This window comes from Paramormyrops kingsleyae, chromosome 4 (genome assembly GCF_048594095.1).
Source record: "Paramormyrops kingsleyae isolate MSU_618 chromosome 4, PKINGS_0.4, whole genome shotgun sequence".
NCBI lineage: Eukaryota > Metazoa > Chordata > Actinopteri > Osteoglossiformes > Mormyridae > Paramormyrops > Paramormyrops kingsleyae.
In genome coordinates, this window is record NC_132800.1 from 45,902,228 (window position 1) to 45,920,305 (window position 18,078).

Genomic DNA, 18,078 nt, shown 5'->3' on the forward strand with positions numbered 1-18,078 from the left:
ATCGGTGAGTTGTATACGATTGCTACGAGTACTTTCTGCAAAAGTGGGCGGGGACTGCCGTCTTTGTACAAATAAAGGTAATTTGTGAAATGAAAGGGTAGTGACATCTTTACATTCGTGGCAAGACGCAGGGCCCTCTGGATAAGGTGAAACTAAGAAAAAGCTTACGGCACTTGGTATTCCCAGGCAGTCTCCCAACCAAGTACTGACCAAGCCCGGCCCCGCTTAGCTTCCGAGATCAGACGAGATCGGGCGCAGTCGGAACGGTATGGCCGTAAGCGAGGGAAGCGGCCAGAATCAGCACTTTTGTTTTCAGTTGAGGGTTTATTGAGAGTCGCACCGAGAGAAGAGCAGACGTCGATGCGGCATTGATGTCAAGATGTCTTTGAGAAAGTCGTTATTAAAATGAGGAAGAAATCGGTGAGTTGTATACGATTGCTACGAGTACTTTCTGCAAAAGTGGGCGGGGACTGCCGTCTTTGTACAAATAAAGGTAATTTGTGAAATGAAAGGGTAGTGACATCTTTACATTCGTGGCAAGACGCAGGGCCCTCTGGATAAGGTGAAACTAAGAAAAAGCTTACGGCACTTGGTATTCCCAGGCAGTCTCCCAACCAAGTACTGACCAAGCCCGGCCCCGCTTAGCTTCCGAGATCAGACGAGATCGGGCGCAGTCGGAACGGTATGGCCGTAAGCGAGGGAAGCGGCCAGAATCAGCACTTTTGTTTTCAGTTGAGGGTTTATTGAGAGTCGCACCGAGAGAAGAGCAGACGTCGATGCGGCATTGATGTCAAGATGTCTTTGAGAAAGTCGTTATTAAAATGAGGAAGAAATCGGTGAGTTGTATACGATTGCTACGAGTACTTTCTGCAAAAGTGGGCGGGGACTGCCGTCTTTGTACAAATAAAGGTAATTTGTGAAATGAAAGGGTAGTGACATCTTTACATTCGTGGCAAGACGCAGGGCCCTCTGGATAAGGTGAAACTAAGAAAAAGCTTACGGCACTTGGTATTCCCAGGCAGTCTCCCAACCAAGTACTGACCAAGCCCGGCCCCGCTTAGCTTCCGAGATCAGACGAGATCGGGCGCAGTCGGAACGGTATGGCCGTAAGCGAGGGAAGCGGCCAGAATCAGCACTTTTGTTTTCAGTTGAGGGTTTATTGAGAGTCGCACCGAGAGAAGAGCAGACGTCGATGCGGCATTGATGTCAAGATGTCTTTGAGAAAGTCGTTATTAAAATGAGGAAGAAATCGGTGAGTTGTATACGATTGCTACGAGTACTTTCTGCAAAAGTGGGCGGGGACTGCCGTCTTTGTACAAATAAAGGTAATTTGTGAAATGAAAGGGTAGTGACATCTTTACATTCGTGGCAAGACGCAGGGCCCTCTGGATAAGGTGAAACTAAGAAAAAGCTTACGGCACTTGATATTCCCAGGCAGTCTCCCAACCAAGTACTGACCAAGCCCGGCCCCGCTTAGCTTCCGAGATCGGGCGCAGTCGGAACGGTATGGCCGTAAGCGAGGGAAGCGGCCAGAATCAGCACTTTTGTTTTCAGTTGAGGGTTTATTGAGAGTTGCACCGAGAGAAGAGCAGACGTCGATGCGGCATTGATGTCAAGATGTCTTTGAGAAAGTCGTTATTAAAATGAGGAAGAAATCGGTGAGTTGTATACGATTGCTACGAGTACTTTCTGCAAAAGTGGGCGGGGACTGCCGTCTTTGTACAAATAAAGGTAATTTGTGAAATGAAAGGGTAGTGACATCTTTACATTCGTGGCAAGACGCAGGGCCCTCTGGATAAGGTGAAACTAAGAAAAAGCTTACGGCACTTGGTATTCCCAGGCAGTCTCCCAACCAAGTACTGACCAAGCCCGGCCCCGCTTAGCTTCCGAGATCAGACGAGATCGGGCGCAGTCGGAACGGTATGGCCGTAAGCGAGGGAAGCGGCCAGAATCAGCACTTTTGTTTTCAGTTGAGGGTTTATTGAGAGTCGCACCGAGAGAAGAGCAGACGTCGATGCGGCATTGATGTCAAGATGTCTTTGAGAAAGTCGTTATTAAAATGAGGAAGAAATCGGTGAGTTGTATACGATTGCTACGAGTACTTTCTGCAAAAGTGGGCGGGGACTGCCGTCTTTGTACAAATAAAGGTAATTTGTGAAATGAAAGGGTAGTGACATCTTTACATTCGTGGCAAGACGCAGGGCCCTCTGGATAAGGTGAAACTAAGAAAAAGCTTACGGCACTTGGTATTCCCAGGCAGTCTCCCAACCAAGTACTGACCAAGCCCGGCCCCGCTTAGCTTCCGAGATCAGACGAGATCGGGCGCAGTCGGAACGGTATGGCCGTAAGCGAGGGAAGCGGCCAGAATCAGCACTTTTGTTTTCAGTTGAGGGTTTATTGAGAGTCGCACCGAGAGAAGAGCAGACGTCGATGCGGCATTGATGTCAAGATGTCTTTGAGAAAGTCGTTATTAAAATGAGGAAGAAATCGGTGAGTTGTATACGATTGCTACGAGTACTTTCTGCAAAAGTGGGCGGGGACTGCCGTCTTTGTACAAATAAAGGTAATTTGTGAAATGAAAGGGTAGTGACATCTTTACATTCGTGGCAAGACGCAGGGCCCTCTGGATAAGGTGAAACTAAGAAAAAGCTTACGGCACTTGGTATTCCCAGGCAGCCTCCCAACCAAGTACTGACCAAGCCCGGCCCCGCTTAGCTTCCGAGATCAGACGAGATCGGGCGCAGTCGGAACGGTATGGCCGTAAGCGAGGGAAGCGGCCAGAATCAGCACTTTTGTTTTCAGTTGAGGGTTTATTGAGAGTCGCACCGAGAGAAGAGCAGACGTCGATGCGGCATTGATGTCAAGATGTCTTTGAGAAAGTCGTTATTAAAATGAGGAAGAAATCGGTGAGTTGTATACGATTGCTACGAGTACTTTCTGCAAAAGTGGGCGGGGACTGCCGTCTTTGTACAAATAAAGGTAATTTGTGAAATGAAAGGGTAGTGACATCTTTACATTCGTGGCAAGACGCAGGGCCCTCTGGATAAGGTGAAACTAAGAAAAAGCTTACGGCACTTGGTATTCCCAGGCAGCCTCCCAACCAAGTACTGACCAAGCCCGGCCCCGCTTAGCTTCCGAGATCAGACGAGATCGGGCGCAGTCGGAACGGTATGGCCGTAAGCGAGGGAAGCGGCCAGAATCAGCACTTTTGTTTTCAGTTGAGGGTTTATTGAGAGTCGCACCGAGAGAAGAGCAGACGTCGATGCGGCATTGATGTCAAGATGTCTTTGAGAAAGTCGTTATTAAAATGAGGAAGAAATCGGTGAGTTGTATACGATTGCTACGAGTACTTTCTGCAAAAGTGGGCGGGGACTGCCGTCTTTGTACAAATAAAGGTAATTTGTGAAATGAAAGGGTAGTGACATCTTTACATTCGTGGCAAGACGCAGGGCCCTCTGGATAAGGTGAAACTAAGAAAAAGCTTACGGCACTTGGTATTCCCAGGCAGCCTCCCAACCAAGTACTGACCAAGCCCGGCCCCGCTTAGCTTCCGAGATCAGACGAGATCGGGCGCAGTCGGAACGGTATGGCCGTAAGCGAGGGAAGCGGCCAGAATCAGCACTTTTGTTTTCAGTTGAGGGTTTATTGAGAGTCGCACCGAGAGAAGAGCAGACGTCGATGCAGCATTGATGTCAAGATGTCTTTGAGAAAGTCGTTATTAAAATGAGGAAGAAATCGGTGAGTTGTATACGATTGCTACGAGTACTTTCTGCAAAAGTGGGCGGGGACTGCCGTCTTTGTACAAATAAAGGTAATTTGTGAAATGAAAGGGTAGTGACATCTTTACATTCGTGGCAAGACGCAGGGCCCTCTGGATAAGGTGAAACTAAGAAAAAGCTTACGGCACTTGGTATTCCCAGGCAGCCTCCCAACCAAGTACTGACCAAGCCCGGCCCCGCTTAGCTTCCGAGATCAGACGAGATCGGGCGCAGTCGGAACGGTATGGCCGTAAGCGAGGGAAGCGGCCAGAATCAGCACTTTTGTTTTCAGTTGAGGGTTTATTGAGAGTCGCACCGAGAGAAGAGCAGACGTCGATGCAGCATTGATGTCAAGATGTCTTTGAGAAAGTCGTTATTAAAATGAGGAAGAAATCGGTGAGTTGTATACGATTGCTACGAGTACTTTCTGCAAAAGTGGGCGGGGACTGCCGTCTTTGTACAAATAAAGGTAATTTGTGAAATGAAAGGGTAGTGACATCTTTACATTCGTGGCAAGACGCAGGGCCCTCTGGATAAGGTGAAACTAAGAAAAAGCTTACGGCACTTGGTATTCCCAGGCAGTCTCCCAACCAAGTACTGACCAAGCCCGGCCCCGCTTAGCTTCCGAGATCAGACGAGATCGGGCGCAGTCGGAACGGTATGGCCGTAAGCGAGGGAAGCGGCCAGAATCAGCACTTTTGTTTTCAGTTGAGGGTTTATTGAGAGTCGCACCGAGAGAAGAGCAGACGTCGATGCGGCATTGATGTCAAGATGTCTTTGAGAAAGTCGTTATTAAAATGAGGAAGAAATCGGTGAGTTGTATACGATTGCTACGAGTACTTTCTGCAAAAGTGGGCGGGGACTGCCGTCTTTGTACAAATAAAGGTAATTTGTGAAATGAAAGGGTAGTGACATCTTTACATTCGTGGCAAGACGCAGGGCCCTCTGGATAAGGTGAAACTAAGAAAAAGCTTACGGCACTTGGTATTCCCAGGCAGCCTCCCAACCAAGTACTGACCAAGCCCGGCCCCGCTTAGCTTCCGAGATCAGACGAGATCGGGCGCAGTCGGAACGGTATGGCCGTAAGCGAGGGAAGCGGCCAGAATCAGCACTTTTGTTTTCAGTTGAGGGTTTATTGAGAGTCGCACCGAGAGAAGAGCAGACGTCGATGCAGCATTGATGTCAAGATGTCTTTGAGAAAGTCGTTATTAAAATGAGGAAGAAATCGGTGAGTTGTATACGATTGCTACGAGTACTTTCTGCAAAAGTGGGCGGGGACTGCCGTCTTTGTACAAATAAAGGTAATTTGTGAAATGAAAGGGTAGTGACATCTTTACATTCGTGGCAAGACGCAGGGCCCTCTGGATAAGGTGAAACTAAGAAAAAGCTTACGGCACTTGGTATTCCCAGGCAGCCTCCCAACCAAGTACTGACCAAGCCCGGCCCCGCTTAGCTTCCGAGATCAGACGAGATCGGGCGCAGTCGGAACGGTATGGCCGTAAGCGAGGGAAGCGGCCAGAATCAGCACTTTTGTTTTCAGTTGAGGGTTTATTGAGAGTCGCACCGAGAGAAGAGCAGACGTCGATGCAGCATTGATGTCAAGATGTCTTTGAGAAAGTCGTTATTAAAATGAGGAAGAAATCGGTGAGTTGTATACGATTGCTACGAGTACTTTCTGCAAAAGTGGGCGGGGACTGCCGTCTTTGTACAAATAAAGGTAATTTGTGAAATGAAAGGGTAGTGACATCTTTACATTCGTGGCAAGACGCAGGGCCCTCTGGATAAGGTGAAACTAAGAAAAAGCTTACGGCACTTGGTATTCCCAGGCAGTCTCCCAACCAAGTACTGACCAAGCCCGGCCCCGCTTAGCATCCGAGATCAGTCGAGATCGGGCGCAGTCGGAACGGTATGGCTGTAAGCGAGGGAAGCGGCCAGAATCAGCACTTTTGTTTTCAGTTGAGGGTTTATTGAGAGTCGCACCGAGAGAAGAGCAGACGTCGATGCGGCATTGATGTCAAGATGTCTTTGAGAAAGTCGTTATTAAAATGACGAAGAAATCGGTGAGTTGTATACGATTGCTACGAGTACTTTCTGCAAAAGTGGGCGGGGACTGCCGTCTTTGTACAAATAAAGGTAATTTGTGAAATGAAAGGGTAGTGACATCTTTACATTCGTGGCAAGACGCAGGGCCCTCTGGATAAGGTGAAACTAAGAAAAAGCTTACGGCACTTGGTATTCCCAGGCAGTCTCCCAACCAAGTACTGACCAAGCCCGGCCCCGCTTAGCTTCCGAGATCAGACGAGATCGGGCGCAGTCGGAACGGTATGGCCGTAAGCGAGGGAAGCGGCCAGAATCAGCACTTTTGTTTTCAGTTGAGGGTTTATTGAGAGTCGCACCGAGAGAAGAGCAGACGTCGATGCGGCATTTCAGCGTTTATTCCCTTTCTGTTTTGTCTGGTTCTGTTTTCCCTCTCCCTGGCCTCATTTTGGGCCGGGGGGGGAGGCTTGTCACCCTTTATTTCGCCCCTGATTTGTGTTTTGTTTTCGCCCTCCGTTTCTGTGCGCGTTTTTCATCTGTTGTAGTTTGCTCTGGTTTATCTTATTTTTGGATCACTGTTTCTTTTCCTTTCTGCCCCAGTTCGTTTCCCCTCTCCCTGGCCGTTTTATTGTGCTAGGGAGAGAGGCTTGTCATTCGATTTTTTTTTCGCCGGTCTTGTGTTTTGTTTTCCACTTCCGTGTTTTGTGCGTTTATTATTTACCGGCTTTTCTTTTTCCCCCTTGCTTGCTTGTTTGTTTTGTCCTCCGGGCTCCCTTGTTGGTTGCCCCCCCTCCTCCCCTTACTCGTTTGGTCATGGCTGCTCAGCCGCAGCCATCCACGTCGCGTGCAGCCGCGGCTGCACGGGCGTTCCGTGATGATGATGGTGATGACGTGTCGCGTGCAGCCGCGGCTGCACGGGCGCTGGATACTGGTAGGGATTATTCCCTGGATGATTTTAGTAGGGTGGAAATGGAGGTAGATATGGCGGTGGAGCCGCCTGGTCTGGGTGACCAGGGGCCCGGTGAGTGGGTGAAGGTTGTTTCTCGTAAGAGGGCGGCGGCGGCGGCGACGGCTTCCGGGTCGGGAGCGGCGCCCGCTAAGGTGAGCGGCGGGGCCGGTGATGGTGCTGGTGCGGGGGTCGGCGGTGCCATCTCTCCGCCTGACAGCTATGCTGGGAGGGTGGCTCAGGCCGGTCGGGCGCAGCGGGCGGGTGCAGGTGTGCGCGTGGGCACGGGGGTGCGTGCGGGTGTCCTGCGCCAGGGTGCGGCGCCACGAGGCGCCTGGGACGAGGGCCCTGCCCCAAAGGGGCCTTATACTAAGGAGGCCACTGCCTCCGTAGACTTGAGTGCGTTTGACAGCGTGCCTTTGCTGGAGGTGGCGAAGGCGATATTGTTGTTGGTGCCGAAGGACGCCCTGCTGGCCGTGTGCCCGGCCCCTAACGTGGCAGTGGAGGTTACCTTCACCGCCCCCGAATACATCGAGCTCATTGCGGGCGGCCTCACCGAACAGGGCAAGCTCTGCCCGGTCAGACGCCTCTGTCAGGCGGAGCGCGTGGTCTCCTTTCTGCACCTGCCTGCGTATGTGCCCGATCAGGTCATCCTCGATCGCCTTGCGGCATGGGGTGTGGAGCCCATCCTCCCGGTGCGCCGTCGGCTCCTGCCCGGCACTCGGGTCACTGACGGCACCCGCTGCGTCAGGGTGCGTTTCCCGGCCGGCGTGGTGTCCTTGCCCTACAGTGCCCGATTTGACACGGCCGAGGGGCCCCGCTACATAAGGGTCGCCCATGACAATCAGGTCCGTCTCTGTCGGATGTGCCTCCAGCCGGGGCACGTGGTGGCCCAGTGCCCCCAGTACGTGTGCCGTGTCTGCGGGCTGCAGGGGCACTACGCCCGTGACTGTGTTGCCGCCCGCTGTGCCGGCTGCCACAAGGCCGCCGCCCTGTGCACCTGCCCTGGCGCCCCTGGTCGGGACGGGCCGGCCTCCGCTGCCGGGGACGGGGTTGACCCGGGCTCTCACGCTGGGGGGGACGAGGGGGTGTCTCTCCTTCCGCCCCAGGTCCCCAGTACTGCTGCCGCCATCGCCATGCCTTCGACACCCCCTGTGGCTGCTGCCGCTGACTGCCTGGATCCTGTGACGAACAACCGCCTCGCTGCTCCTGTGGCTGGCTCAGGGGGAGAGGTGAGTGGGGGTCCCGTCGTGGGGGTGGACGCTGTGCCCTTTGGGGGGGCCGGAGACTCCCCGGCCGCACAGGACCTCCTTGGGGCGTCGGGCGTTGAGGACATGGAGCTGCCCTCCGGAGCTGCGGTCCCCGTGGAGCTGCCAGTGCCCTTGCCTGTCTCCCAGTCCCTGTTTTCGGAGCCCCCGCCCGCCCCGCCCTCGTCTCTCACCCCGTCCCTTCCCGCAGCTCCGGCCGCGGGTGAAGTGCGCCCGGCGTCCCGGATGGCCGGGGGTGCAACTGTGGATGGCCCCCCTCCCCCAGCCCCCGCTCCTTTTTCCCCCCCCCCTCTGCCTCCATTTGTCCAGCCCCTGGCGTCGCCCTGGTCCGGCATTCCCCCCTTCGGCACTGATACCCTGCGTCAGCTGGATGCCCTGGACCCGGACCCCTTCGTCACCCAACGGACCCAGCCCGACTCGGGAAAGGCCCCGGTGAATAAGCTTGGCAAGGCCAGGCACAAGCTCCGTTTTTGTATGGGGTCTAGGTCCGGGGCGTCTCATCAGCCCCCCCTGCCGGGCCTCACCAACACCCTGCGGCGCCAGGAGGAGCGGCGGCGGTCGGCGGTGGTGGCCTTGGCGGCCCTGCGTGCTGCGAGCCCGGGTCATGACGACAGCGGCGACACAGACTGATGTTCCTTTGCCAACCCCCTTCATTGACTCCTGTTTCCCGTGGTTCTTGTCTTTTCTTGTGTTTTGCTTTTCTGCCGCCCCGGTTTTGTTTTTTTGGTTTTTTGTTTTCATTGTACCATCACCGTGTCCGTGTCGCCTTTTGCCCCCTCTGCTAACGCCGCTGTCGTCCCCGTTTCTCCCCGTCCCCTAGGTCCCGTGCGTTTTAATTGATTGCTTGTGTTTTATTGTGTTCTTTTACGGCCCGCCTATTTATTGTATTTATGGTTCTTTTTATGGTTTCTTTTATTGTTCTTATTGTGTTGCTTGTCCCTTTTACCTGTGTGATTCCCGCGACATCGCTCCACCATCAGGGTGGGTTAGTGGGGTGGTTGTCTGGGTGGGCCTGTTCGGCTGGGAGCGTCCCGCTTTTATCTGGGTATGTGTGGCTTTTACCTCCTGTGCCGGTGTCTTGTCTGTGTGCTGTGTCCCCTGCCTGGTGCCTAACAGAGACTCTTTTATCCCAATGACACTGACTCTGACCTCCCTCAATGCCCGGGGGCTGCGCTCCTGGGCTAAGGCCCAGGCAGTTTTAACTTCGTGTTGTGACTCGTCCGTTGTGTGTTTGCAAGAGACTGGGTGGGATGGGCCTTTTATTGATAGAGTGCGGGACGCATGGTCGGGCGATGTCTTCTTCTCCACCGCCTCCGTCGGGCCAGGTGTCGTCGGTTGGGGTGTCGCGCTGCTCTGTCGCCGCCCGCGTGTCCAGTCGGCATCCCTGCTGTACTCGGACGGGGAGGGCAAGTGTCTGGCTGTCGGGCTCTGTCTGGAGGGGGGTTTCGCCTGCACCGTCGTGGTCGTGCACGCGCCCAATGACGGGGCCCGGTGTGCCTCCTTCTTCGACCGCCTGGCTGCCCGTGTGGCGCGGTGGCCCTGTCCTCTCGTGGTCGGGGACTTCAACATCTCCCTCTCTCGCCTGGACGTGCGGAGGGGGGCAGTCGTGCGGGCCGATGCGGGGCGAGCAGCTCTCCTCCGCTTGATGCGTGCCTGTCATCTCACGGACCTGTGGAGGGATCGCAACCCTGACCGTCGTGTCCTTTCCAGGACGCAGCGTGTCCGGGGCGTGATGCACGGCAGCAGGCTGGACTACGCTCTGGTGTCCCCTGCTGTCGCTGCCCGTGTCCGTACGGTGTGCTATCGGGAGTGTCTCGTGAGCGATCACGACTACTTCCTCTGCACGCTTGACTCTGGGGAGGTGCAGCGCGGGCGGGGCACGTGGATCCTCAACCCCTCCCTCTTAAGCGATGGTACCGTTCCTGCTAAGGTGAGCTTCGCATTGTGGACTGGGGTGCGGTCGCCCCTGTTCTCCCTCGACATTCAGGCGGGGTGGGAATTGTTAAAGCGGGAGGTGGCGGCCGTTTTGCAGGCTGCCGGGAAGGCCGCAGCCGGACGCTTTCGGCAGAAGGAGCGCGCCTTGCTGCGTGATCTCCAGCTGGAACTGCTGGCGCTCGAGCAGGATGCAGGGGACCCCGTGCGGGTCTCGGCCCTGCAGGATGAGCTGGCTCTCCTCTCTGAGCGGAGGCACGCCGGGGCGGCGTTGCGGAGCGGGGTGCGTTTCGTCGCCCCTGGTGAGCTCTCTCCTCGCTATTTCAGGGCGCTGGAGGAGTCCCGGGGGGCTGCGAGGCTGCTCCGTTCGGTGCGCTGCCCGGACGGCCAGTTGGTGTCCGACGCACCCGGTGTCCTGCGCGTCGTGCGGGACTACTGGGCCGCTATGTTCACCAGCGAGCGCATCGATCTGGACGCCCTCTCCCCCCTCACGGGGCTGATTGAGGCGCGCCTCTCGCCCGAGAGCGTCGCCCTGTGTGACGCCCCCTTGTCCTGTGATGAGATCGGGGCAGCCATTGACCGGCTCCGGCCGCGAAAGTGTCCCGGCTCCGACGGCCTCACGGCAGACTTTTACAGGGTCTTTAAGGGGGAGCTGGTGCCCATCTTGCAGGCCCTTTATAGTGACGTCCTCGCCCGCGGTGAGATGCACGGCACCATCCGGCTGGGTTTGATTAAGATGCTCTTTAAGCACACGGGAGACAGGGGGGAGCTGGCTAATTACAGGCCCCTCACCATGCTCAACACCGATTACAAGGTGTTGGCCTCGGTCTTGGCCTCCCGGCTCAGTCGGGTGCTGCCGTCCCTCATCCGCACCACCCAGACGTACGGGGTGACGGGCCGCACCATCCTGGACACTGTCCGGGATGTGCAGGCGGCGGTGGGTTTCATGGAGACGGCGGGTTCGCCCGGTTACTTGGTGAAGCTCGACTTCGCCAAGGCCTTTGACAGGGTCGAGCACGCCTACCTCCAGCGTGTGATGGAGGTCTTCGGCTTCGGCCCGGGCTTCCTGGCCTGGACGCGCCTCTTGTGCGCCTCCGCCATGACCGCGGTCGCCTGTAACGGCTACGTCACTGCGCCCTTCTGCATGACGCGTTCGGTGCGGCAGGGCTGCCCCCTGTCGGCCGCCTTGTACACCTTGGCGGTCGAGCCCCTCGGCCTCCTGGTGGCCGCCTCTCGTGGCATTGCTAGGGTGCCCATCGGCCCGACATGCTTCGTTCCGCCGGTCTTTCAGTACGCTGATGACACCACCCTGCTCGTGCCCGACGGGGCCAGCGTGGGGGCTGCGTTACGCAGCGTGCAGCAGTACTGTGACATCACTGGGGCCAGGGTCAACCTGCAGAAGTCGGTGTACCTGCGGCTCGGTTCGGCCGGGCCTCTGCCCGCCGAGCTGGGGCTGACTGAGGCCGAGGGGGACGTGCGCCTCCTGGGTGTTCTGCTCGGGAGGAGTGCGGACGATGCGACTGGGAGGATGTGGGACGATCTGACGGGTGGTGTGGAGCGGCGGCTGGCCGGGTGGTCGGGCCGTCTCCTCTCGCTGCAGCAGAAGGTGTTCCTGTTGAACGCAATGGTGTTGTCTGTGCTGTGGTTTCACCTGAGCGTCACTCACATGCCCCACGGACATTACGCCAGGCTGCGGAAGGCCATCCTGCGCTTCCTCTGGGGGGGGGGCAGAGTCATGGTGGCTTACGCTACCTTGATTGGCCCCCCTGCCGAGGGTGGCCTGGGCCTCCTGGACCCTCTGGTCCAGTCGAAGGCCCTGTGTGTCCGGATGTTGCAAGCCTTCCTGGACGAGAGCCGCCCCTCCCTGTGGAAGGTGGTGCTCTCGCTCCGGCTGGGACAGTGTGCGGGGAGGGAGCTGGCCGAAGACGCTCTTTGGATGCGTCTCCGGCCCGGCATGGTGCGTGGCATCCCCTCCTTCTACGCACACCTCCTCTTGGCGTGGGCTGAGTTCCAGGAGCACACTGTCGTGGTGCCTGAGGGGCGGCAGCTTCTGCTTCGGCAGCCGCTGCTGCTCAACCCGCCCGTCCTCTCCGGGGGGCGGCCCCTCGAGTTCCGGCACTGGTGGGAGGCTGGGGTGCGTCAGGTGCGAGACCTCTTTTATGAGGTGCGCCCTGGCTTCCTGCCTCCCGCGGCCGTCTATGACCAGGTCGAGGCTGTGGCCGAGAGGGCCTCCAGGGTCACTGTTGCCAGGCAGTGTCTGGCGGCGAGGGCTGCCCTCCCTGCTGCGTGGGTGCGTGACATTGAGCGGGCCGGCGGCCCCCGGGATGTGGCCCCCCGTTTCCCCGCGGTGTATGTGAGGCGGCTGTCCGGGTCCCTCGCCCCTTTGGGGGCGTGTGTGACCCGTGACTTTGCCCGCCTCTACAGGCAGCGTGCTTTTGTTACCCCGGTGGCGCAGGCCTTTTGGAGCGCTCGCTTCCCCGCCCTGGGGCCTGACCTGTTGTGGGGGAACGTGCTGGTCTGCCCGGTGGACCCTGCCCTGGCCCTTTTCGACTACAGACAGCGGCACAACGCCCTATGGTCAATGTCGTGGCTTCATAGACTGGGCTTCGCCGCGTCTCCGCTCTGCCCAGTGTGCCGGGATGTGGAGGAGGGCCTTACGCACATGTTCTTTGGCTGTTCACAGTTAGCTGATTTTATTGTGTGGGCTCTGGAGGTGGTGGACCGAATAGCCGGGGCGGTGGGGCCCGTGCCTGTTTTTACTGAGGCGGGGTGGCAGGTCATGTTCCTGTTTGGTGTTCCCAAGTCTCACCCTGCCAGCACCTTTCTTAACTTGTTTTTAGCAGTCGCGAGGTATGTTGTTTGGTTGCGGCGCAACAAGGCCCGCTATGAGCGCGTGGTTTTAGATCCCGTTTTAATGTGCCGCTATCGGCTGCGACTGGTTTTATCCAAGGTGTTTTTATTGTCTGCCGGGCCTCATGGCATGCCCCGGTTCTTACGTGATTATGTGCACCGGGTTCCTTTTGTGTCTGTTGTGGGTGGGCGATTGGTTTGGGATGTGTTTTGAGGGTGGGTCGCTTGTTTTCTCTTGTTTTGCTGTTTTGGGTGGGTTGTTTTTCTTGGGTTTGTCTGTGTGGGTGGGTCATGTGCTGCTTGTTGTCCGTCTTCTGTGTTGTTTGTCGTTGGGGCTGTTGCTCCTTTTAATTGGAATTTTTAGTGATTGGCTTTTATTGCTTGTGCTTTGTTTTTTTTCTTTTTATTAAACTGCACGCCTGCATGATGAGGACTGCTGCACCCTGTGAGTAGGGGTCTTGGAGCGCGGGCGTGCCCCGTTCCCTGGCCCCTCTCCCTGTACCGCCCCCTGCTGTGGTGTATGTGTGACACGGTCGTTCTGAGTGGTTTAATAAAAAAAAAAAAAAAAAAAAAAAAAAAAAAAAAAAAAAAAAAACTGCGCCTGATCTCGTCTGATCTCGGAAGCTACGCGGGGCCGGGCTTGGTTAGTACTTGGTTGGGAGACTGCCTGGGATTACCAAGTGCCGTAAGCTTTTTCTTACTTTCACTTTATCCCGAGGGCCCAGCGTCTTGCTACGAATGTAAAGCTGTCACTCCCCTATCATTTCACAAAGTATCTTTATTTGTACAACGACGGCAGTCCCCGCCCACTTTTGCAGAAAGTACTCGTAGCAATCGCATACAACTCACCGCTTTCTTCCTCATTTTAATAACGATTTTCTCAAAGACATCTTGACATCAATGCCGCATCGACGTCTGCTCTTCTCTCGGTGCGACTCTCAATAAACCCTCAACTGAAAACAAAAGGGCTGATTCTGGCCGCTTCCCTCGCTTACGGCCATACCGTTCCGACTGCGCCCGATCTCGTCTGATCTTGGAATCTAATCGGGGCCGGGCTTGGTTAGTACTTGGTTGGGAGACTGCCTGGGATTACCAAGTGCCGTAAGCTTTTTCTTACTTTCACCTTATCCAGAGGGCCCTGCGTCTTGCCACGAATGTAAAGATGTCACTCCCCTTTCATTTCACAAATTACCTTTATTTATACAATGACGGTAGCCCACTTTTGCAGAAAGTACTCGTAGCAATCGTATACAACTCACCGCTTTCTTCCTCATTTAAATAACGACTTTCTGAAAGACATCTTGACATCAATGCCGCATCGACGTCTGCTCTTCACTCGGTGCGACTCTCAATTAACCCTCAACTGAAAACAAAAGTGCTGATTCTGGCCGCTTCCCTCGCTTACGGCCATACCGTTCCGACTGCACCCGATCTCGTCTGATCTCGGAAGCTAAGCGGGGCCGGGCTTGGTTAGTACTTGGTTGGGAGACTGCCTGGGATTACCAAGTGCCGTAAGCTTTTTCTTACTTTCACTTTATCCAGAGGGCCCTGCGTCTTGCCACGAATGTAAAGATATCACTCCCCTTTCATTTCACGAATTACCTTTATTTGTACAACGACGGCAGTCCCAGCCCACTTTTGCAGAAAGTACTCGTAGCAATCGTATACAACTCACCGCTTTCTTCCTCATTTTAATAACGACTTTCTCAAAGACATCTTGACATCAATGCCGCATCGACGTCTGCTCTTCTCTCGGTGCGACTCTCAATAAACCCTCAACTGAAAACAAAAGGGCTGATTCTGGCCGCTTCCCTCGCTTACGGCCATACCGTTCCGACTGTGCCCGATCTCGTCTGATCTCGGAAGCTAAGCGGGGCCGGGCTTGGTTAGTACTTGGTTGGGAGACTGCCTGGGATTACCAAGTGCCGTAAGCTTTTTCTTACTTTCACTTTATCCCGAGGGCCCAGCGTCTTGCCACGAATGTAAAGCTGTCACTCCCCTATCATTTCACAAAGTATCTTTATTTGTACAACGACGGCAGTCCCCGCCCACTTTTGCAGAAAGTACTCGTAGCAATCGCATACAACTCACCGCCTTCTTCCTCATTTTAATAACGACTTTCTCAAAGACATCTTGACATCAATGCCGCATCGACGTCTGCTCTTCTCTCGGTGCGACTCACAATAAACCCTCAACTGAAAACAAAAGGGCTGATTCTGGCCGCTTCCCTCGCTTACGGCCATACCGTTCCGACTGCGCCCGATCTCGTCTGATCTCGGAAGCTAAGCGGGGCCGGGCTTGGTTAGTACTTGGTTGGGAGACTGCCTGGGAATGGGAAATGACCCCCCCAAGTCACTATGGCTGATCCTGGGTTGTGCAGAATCCTGGATTAGCATGTTTTTTGGCGGCATCTGCTGGCCGGTTGAGGCATGACATCAGTAAATTGAAATTTAATTCATTTAGGATGTTTTTTTCATTTAGGATGGTAATTTTCAATTGGGCCAACGCAATTGAGGGGAAACAGATTAGACCTCATGAACCATATATTCGAGAGCATATCTGAAAGCATATACCTTACTGCCTTCATACAGGTTTTAAATGCAGTCATTTCAGGTAAATACAGTATTTACTTGTGCTCTGGTTACCAGTAACTCAGGTATTTACTTGTGCTCTGGTTACCAGGTTGACCTTGGCTGATTCTCAGGGGGCTTGCTTGACGATTCTGGAGGCATCTCTTTGCAGGCATCGAGGCATCATACCAAAGGGTTGACATTGCACAGTCACTTTATTTTAACACAACTTTGCAAACACCAAGTAATAGACACAGACACTTTCAAATTCTAGATTTGTTTTATTAATATTACACTTAAGTTGTATCAAATGGAGTTTATAAATCACAAACAAGAATATAAATAAAATAATAAATAATGTATCAACAAATTGTATCAACAGCGGGTATAAAATCTGAAAATTGAATTAATATTATATATTAATGTTGATCAATATTATATAGTATCAGTAAAATATTATTTATAAGTAAAAATACATATTATAAATATACAAATATAACATAATAAATATTGTATTAAAAAAAATTTAAACAGCAGGTATAAAATTTGAAAACAGAAACATATAATAGCCAGTTTTTCTTTGTATTCAGAAGTGCCCAAAGTGTCCAGGCATGAGAACAGGAGAGGGAACAGGAACAGACAAGTTAGGATTAGAGGTGTCAGTTTTTTTTCCTCTTCTCCAGTTCCTTGTCCACCACACTTTTAAAGTACTCAAAACATGTATACACTACACCTTCAAAACCAGATGTGGTTGATTTATTAGTAGTAGGACAATACGTAAAATTTTTCTGGCTGCTTCCAGCCGATTTGTCCTTTGAAGGTGTGTACCTCTTCCGTTGGCCACCGCACTGAGGTACCTGGCAAGCCCCACAGGGCCTCTGGGATTTACTGGGCATGATTGGTTTGATGGTGGGTGCAGGGGATGGTAAAACAGGGACAAAGGCCTGAGTGCAAGACGGCCCAGTAAATTGAATTGATGGAGCCTGTGGCTGTGCTGGAACCACCAGAAGCACCGGTGCTGCTGAAACTGTGGGTGGCACGTAGGAGGCGGCGACAGCAGGCTTTCGCTGGATGGGCCGGTCTGAAGGCCCTGTCTCTAGCTTGGACTTGGGCTCTGGCTCTTCAAAGTCCAACCTGTAAATGTATTGAACACACAGGAGATCATGAGTATTCATTTATGTGCATTAACCCTTTGCTCTCCTCACAATACATAAATGAAACACTTGAAAAACTTACCTCCGCTTCTCACCATGCCTTTTCCCAGCGACATGGTGAAGCTGCTCGTACTGCACTTGAGGTCTCTCTGGTGGCGGCAGTGACGACGGCAGAGCAGGAGCTTCGGGCAGCGGAAGACTCGTCCAGGAGATTTTCTGCAAAACACACACACACACACACAAAGTATTAAGTGCATTGCTTTAATTATAATAATGAACTCACATGATGACACAAGCAAAAAACATCAAGTCTTAGTAGCTCTACTAGTGATACAATGGTCATTACATAGTTATGACATATATGAGCATTCTATTACCTGCAGCAGCCAACAGCTCAGCATCACTGGCATAGTTAGCGTCATGCTGGAACTGGGAGACAGAAGACTCAGACTTTGATGCCTGTTTCTGAAAAAAATAAGTAACTGTAAGATACACACACCAATGCTGATTGTTGCTCAACATAGGTCAAAAGATAGCCCAGTTATCTTACCTTCAACTTCTTGTCTAGATGACATCTGACAGAGGGGAAGTCTCGCACATACTCCAGCATGCGCTCCTTTTGCCACTTCAGATGATCATTCTGCTCACCCTTCTGGCAATACTCGCCGAGCAACCACACAACCCAACCAACATCATTTTCCAGCAGCCACCTGAATGACTGCCCAGCATACTTTCCAAAGGTGTGGACTAGCTGGCCTTTCCACATCTCTCCTCCAGCTTTTTTGGCAAAAGCCTCTGCCTTTGCAGCATCCAGCCAGGTTGGGTCCTCCACCTTGTTGGGGGCCTCTGCCACAGCCTTGGCAGCAGCTGTGCACTGCAGCCAGGCCTCTCCCTGCCTGTAGAGATGGATGCGGGGGTATTGATGCTGCTTCAAATGCAGGTGGAGGTTGGGTTTGGTGCTGAAACTCTTCCCACACACGCCACAGTCATGCTCCTTTGGAGTATGAATCTTCATGTGGCGAGTGAGGTTCGACTTCTCTGTGAAGTTCTTGTCGCACACCTCGCATTTGTGGTGGTCCATGTTGATTACTGGATGTTGGTAATGTGGTACAATAAAACATAATATGAGTTATTGATCACTGTTAATCCAATTTTCCAATATGTTGCTATGCCAAAACAAATATTTAGTCCCATCTTTGGTAGCTCATTTAAAATCAGTAAATCACTTTATGTAGGATAAGGTTTAAAGCTGAAGCAGATAGCCATCCTCCTCCCCTCTCCCCTTACACACGCGCACACACACACACACACACACAAATAGTTATTTGTATAATTACAGCCTTGTAGATTGACAAACGTGCTTCTATGTGATAGAATACGCATAGCAATCAGCTACATACAACTAGACAAAATTGTCACACAAACAAGCCAGTAAACGATAGCAGCAGCTAGTCGACAGTTTCCAGAGAAATCTTTTGTCAAAATCAGCACAGCCATACATGCCAAACACCTGTCTTGTAAAAACAGCTAAAAATGATGAAGGAGAGTAATTTACCGCTGAGA

General features: G+C 53.3%; 1 long non-coding RNA gene, 15 other non-coding genes and 3 pseudogenes across 16 annotated transcripts; 3 read left to right on the forward strand and 16 right to left on the reverse strand.

The window, feature by feature from the left end:
• Positions 1-161: 161 nt before the first annotated feature.
• Positions 162-280, reverse strand: LOC140589399 (5S ribosomal RNA). The gene has a single exon (XR_011990578.1). It is a non-coding gene; the product is annotated as a 5S ribosomal RNA (ribosomal RNA).
• Positions 281-577: 297 nt separating this feature from the next.
• LOC140589401 (5S ribosomal RNA) lies at positions 578-696 on the reverse strand. Its single transcript, XR_011990580.1, has one exon. It is a non-coding gene; the product is annotated as a 5S ribosomal RNA (ribosomal RNA).
• A 297-nt stretch (positions 697-993) lies between these two features.
• LOC140589402 (5S ribosomal RNA) lies at positions 994-1,112 on the reverse strand. Its single transcript, XR_011990581.1, has one exon. It is a non-coding gene; the product is annotated as a 5S ribosomal RNA (ribosomal RNA).
• A 297-nt stretch (positions 1,113-1,409) lies between these two features.
• On the reverse strand, positions 1,410-1,518 carry LOC140590330 (5S ribosomal RNA; annotated as a pseudogene).
• A 297-nt stretch (positions 1,519-1,815) lies between these two features.
• On the reverse strand, positions 1,816-1,934 carry LOC140589403 (5S ribosomal RNA). Its single transcript, XR_011990582.1, has one exon. It is a non-coding gene; the product is annotated as a 5S ribosomal RNA (ribosomal RNA).
• A 297-nt stretch (positions 1,935-2,231) lies between these two features.
• LOC140589404 (5S ribosomal RNA) lies at positions 2,232-2,350 on the reverse strand. The gene has a single exon (XR_011990583.1). It is a non-coding gene; the product is annotated as a 5S ribosomal RNA (ribosomal RNA).
• Positions 2,351-2,647: 297 nt separating this feature from the next.
• Positions 2,648-2,766, reverse strand: LOC140589691 (5S ribosomal RNA). Its single transcript, XR_011990870.1, has one exon. It is a non-coding gene; the product is annotated as a 5S ribosomal RNA (ribosomal RNA).
• A 297-nt stretch (positions 2,767-3,063) lies between these two features.
• Positions 3,064-3,182, reverse strand: LOC140589692 (5S ribosomal RNA). The gene has a single exon (XR_011990871.1). It is a non-coding gene; the product is annotated as a 5S ribosomal RNA (ribosomal RNA).
• A 297-nt stretch (positions 3,183-3,479) lies between these two features.
• On the reverse strand, positions 3,480-3,598 carry LOC140589693 (5S ribosomal RNA). The gene has a single exon (XR_011990872.1). It is a non-coding gene; the product is annotated as a 5S ribosomal RNA (ribosomal RNA).
• Positions 3,599-3,895: 297 nt separating this feature from the next.
• LOC140589694 (5S ribosomal RNA) lies at positions 3,896-4,014 on the reverse strand. The gene has a single exon (XR_011990873.1). It is a non-coding gene; the product is annotated as a 5S ribosomal RNA (ribosomal RNA).
• Positions 4,015-4,311: 297 nt separating this feature from the next.
• Positions 4,312-4,430, reverse strand: LOC140589405 (5S ribosomal RNA). The gene has a single exon (XR_011990584.1). It is a non-coding gene; the product is annotated as a 5S ribosomal RNA (ribosomal RNA).
• A 297-nt stretch (positions 4,431-4,727) lies between these two features.
• On the reverse strand, positions 4,728-4,846 carry LOC140589695 (5S ribosomal RNA). The gene has a single exon (XR_011990874.1). It is a non-coding gene; the product is annotated as a 5S ribosomal RNA (ribosomal RNA).
• A 297-nt stretch (positions 4,847-5,143) lies between these two features.
• On the reverse strand, positions 5,144-5,262 carry LOC140589696 (5S ribosomal RNA). The gene has a single exon (XR_011990875.1). It is a non-coding gene; the product is annotated as a 5S ribosomal RNA (ribosomal RNA).
• Positions 5,263-5,559: 297 nt separating this feature from the next.
• On the reverse strand, positions 5,560-5,678 carry LOC140590212 (5S ribosomal RNA; annotated as a pseudogene).
• A 297-nt stretch (positions 5,679-5,975) lies between these two features.
• Positions 5,976-6,094, reverse strand: LOC140589406 (5S ribosomal RNA). Its single transcript, XR_011990585.1, has one exon. It is a non-coding gene; the product is annotated as a 5S ribosomal RNA (ribosomal RNA).
• A 7,686-nt stretch (positions 6,095-13,780) lies between these two features.
• Positions 13,781-13,899, forward strand: LOC140590287 (5S ribosomal RNA; annotated as a pseudogene).
• A 291-nt stretch (positions 13,900-14,190) lies between these two features.
• Positions 14,191-14,309, forward strand: LOC140589592 (5S ribosomal RNA). Its single transcript, XR_011990771.1, has one exon. It is a non-coding gene; the product is annotated as a 5S ribosomal RNA (ribosomal RNA).
• A 297-nt stretch (positions 14,310-14,606) lies between these two features.
• LOC140589941 (5S ribosomal RNA) lies at positions 14,607-14,725 on the forward strand. Its single transcript, XR_011991120.1, has one exon. It is a non-coding gene; the product is annotated as a 5S ribosomal RNA (ribosomal RNA).
• Positions 14,726-16,106: 1,381 nt separating this feature from the next.
• Positions 16,107-17,182, reverse strand: LOC140589069 (uncharacterized). The gene is made up of 4 exons (XR_011990263.1): positions 17,066-17,182; positions 16,893-16,980; positions 16,598-16,731; positions 16,107-16,495 (listed from the first exon to the last, which is right to left on the reverse strand). It is a non-coding gene; the product is annotated as an uncharacterized lncRNA (long non-coding RNA).
• Positions 17,183-18,078: the final 896 nt, after the last annotated feature.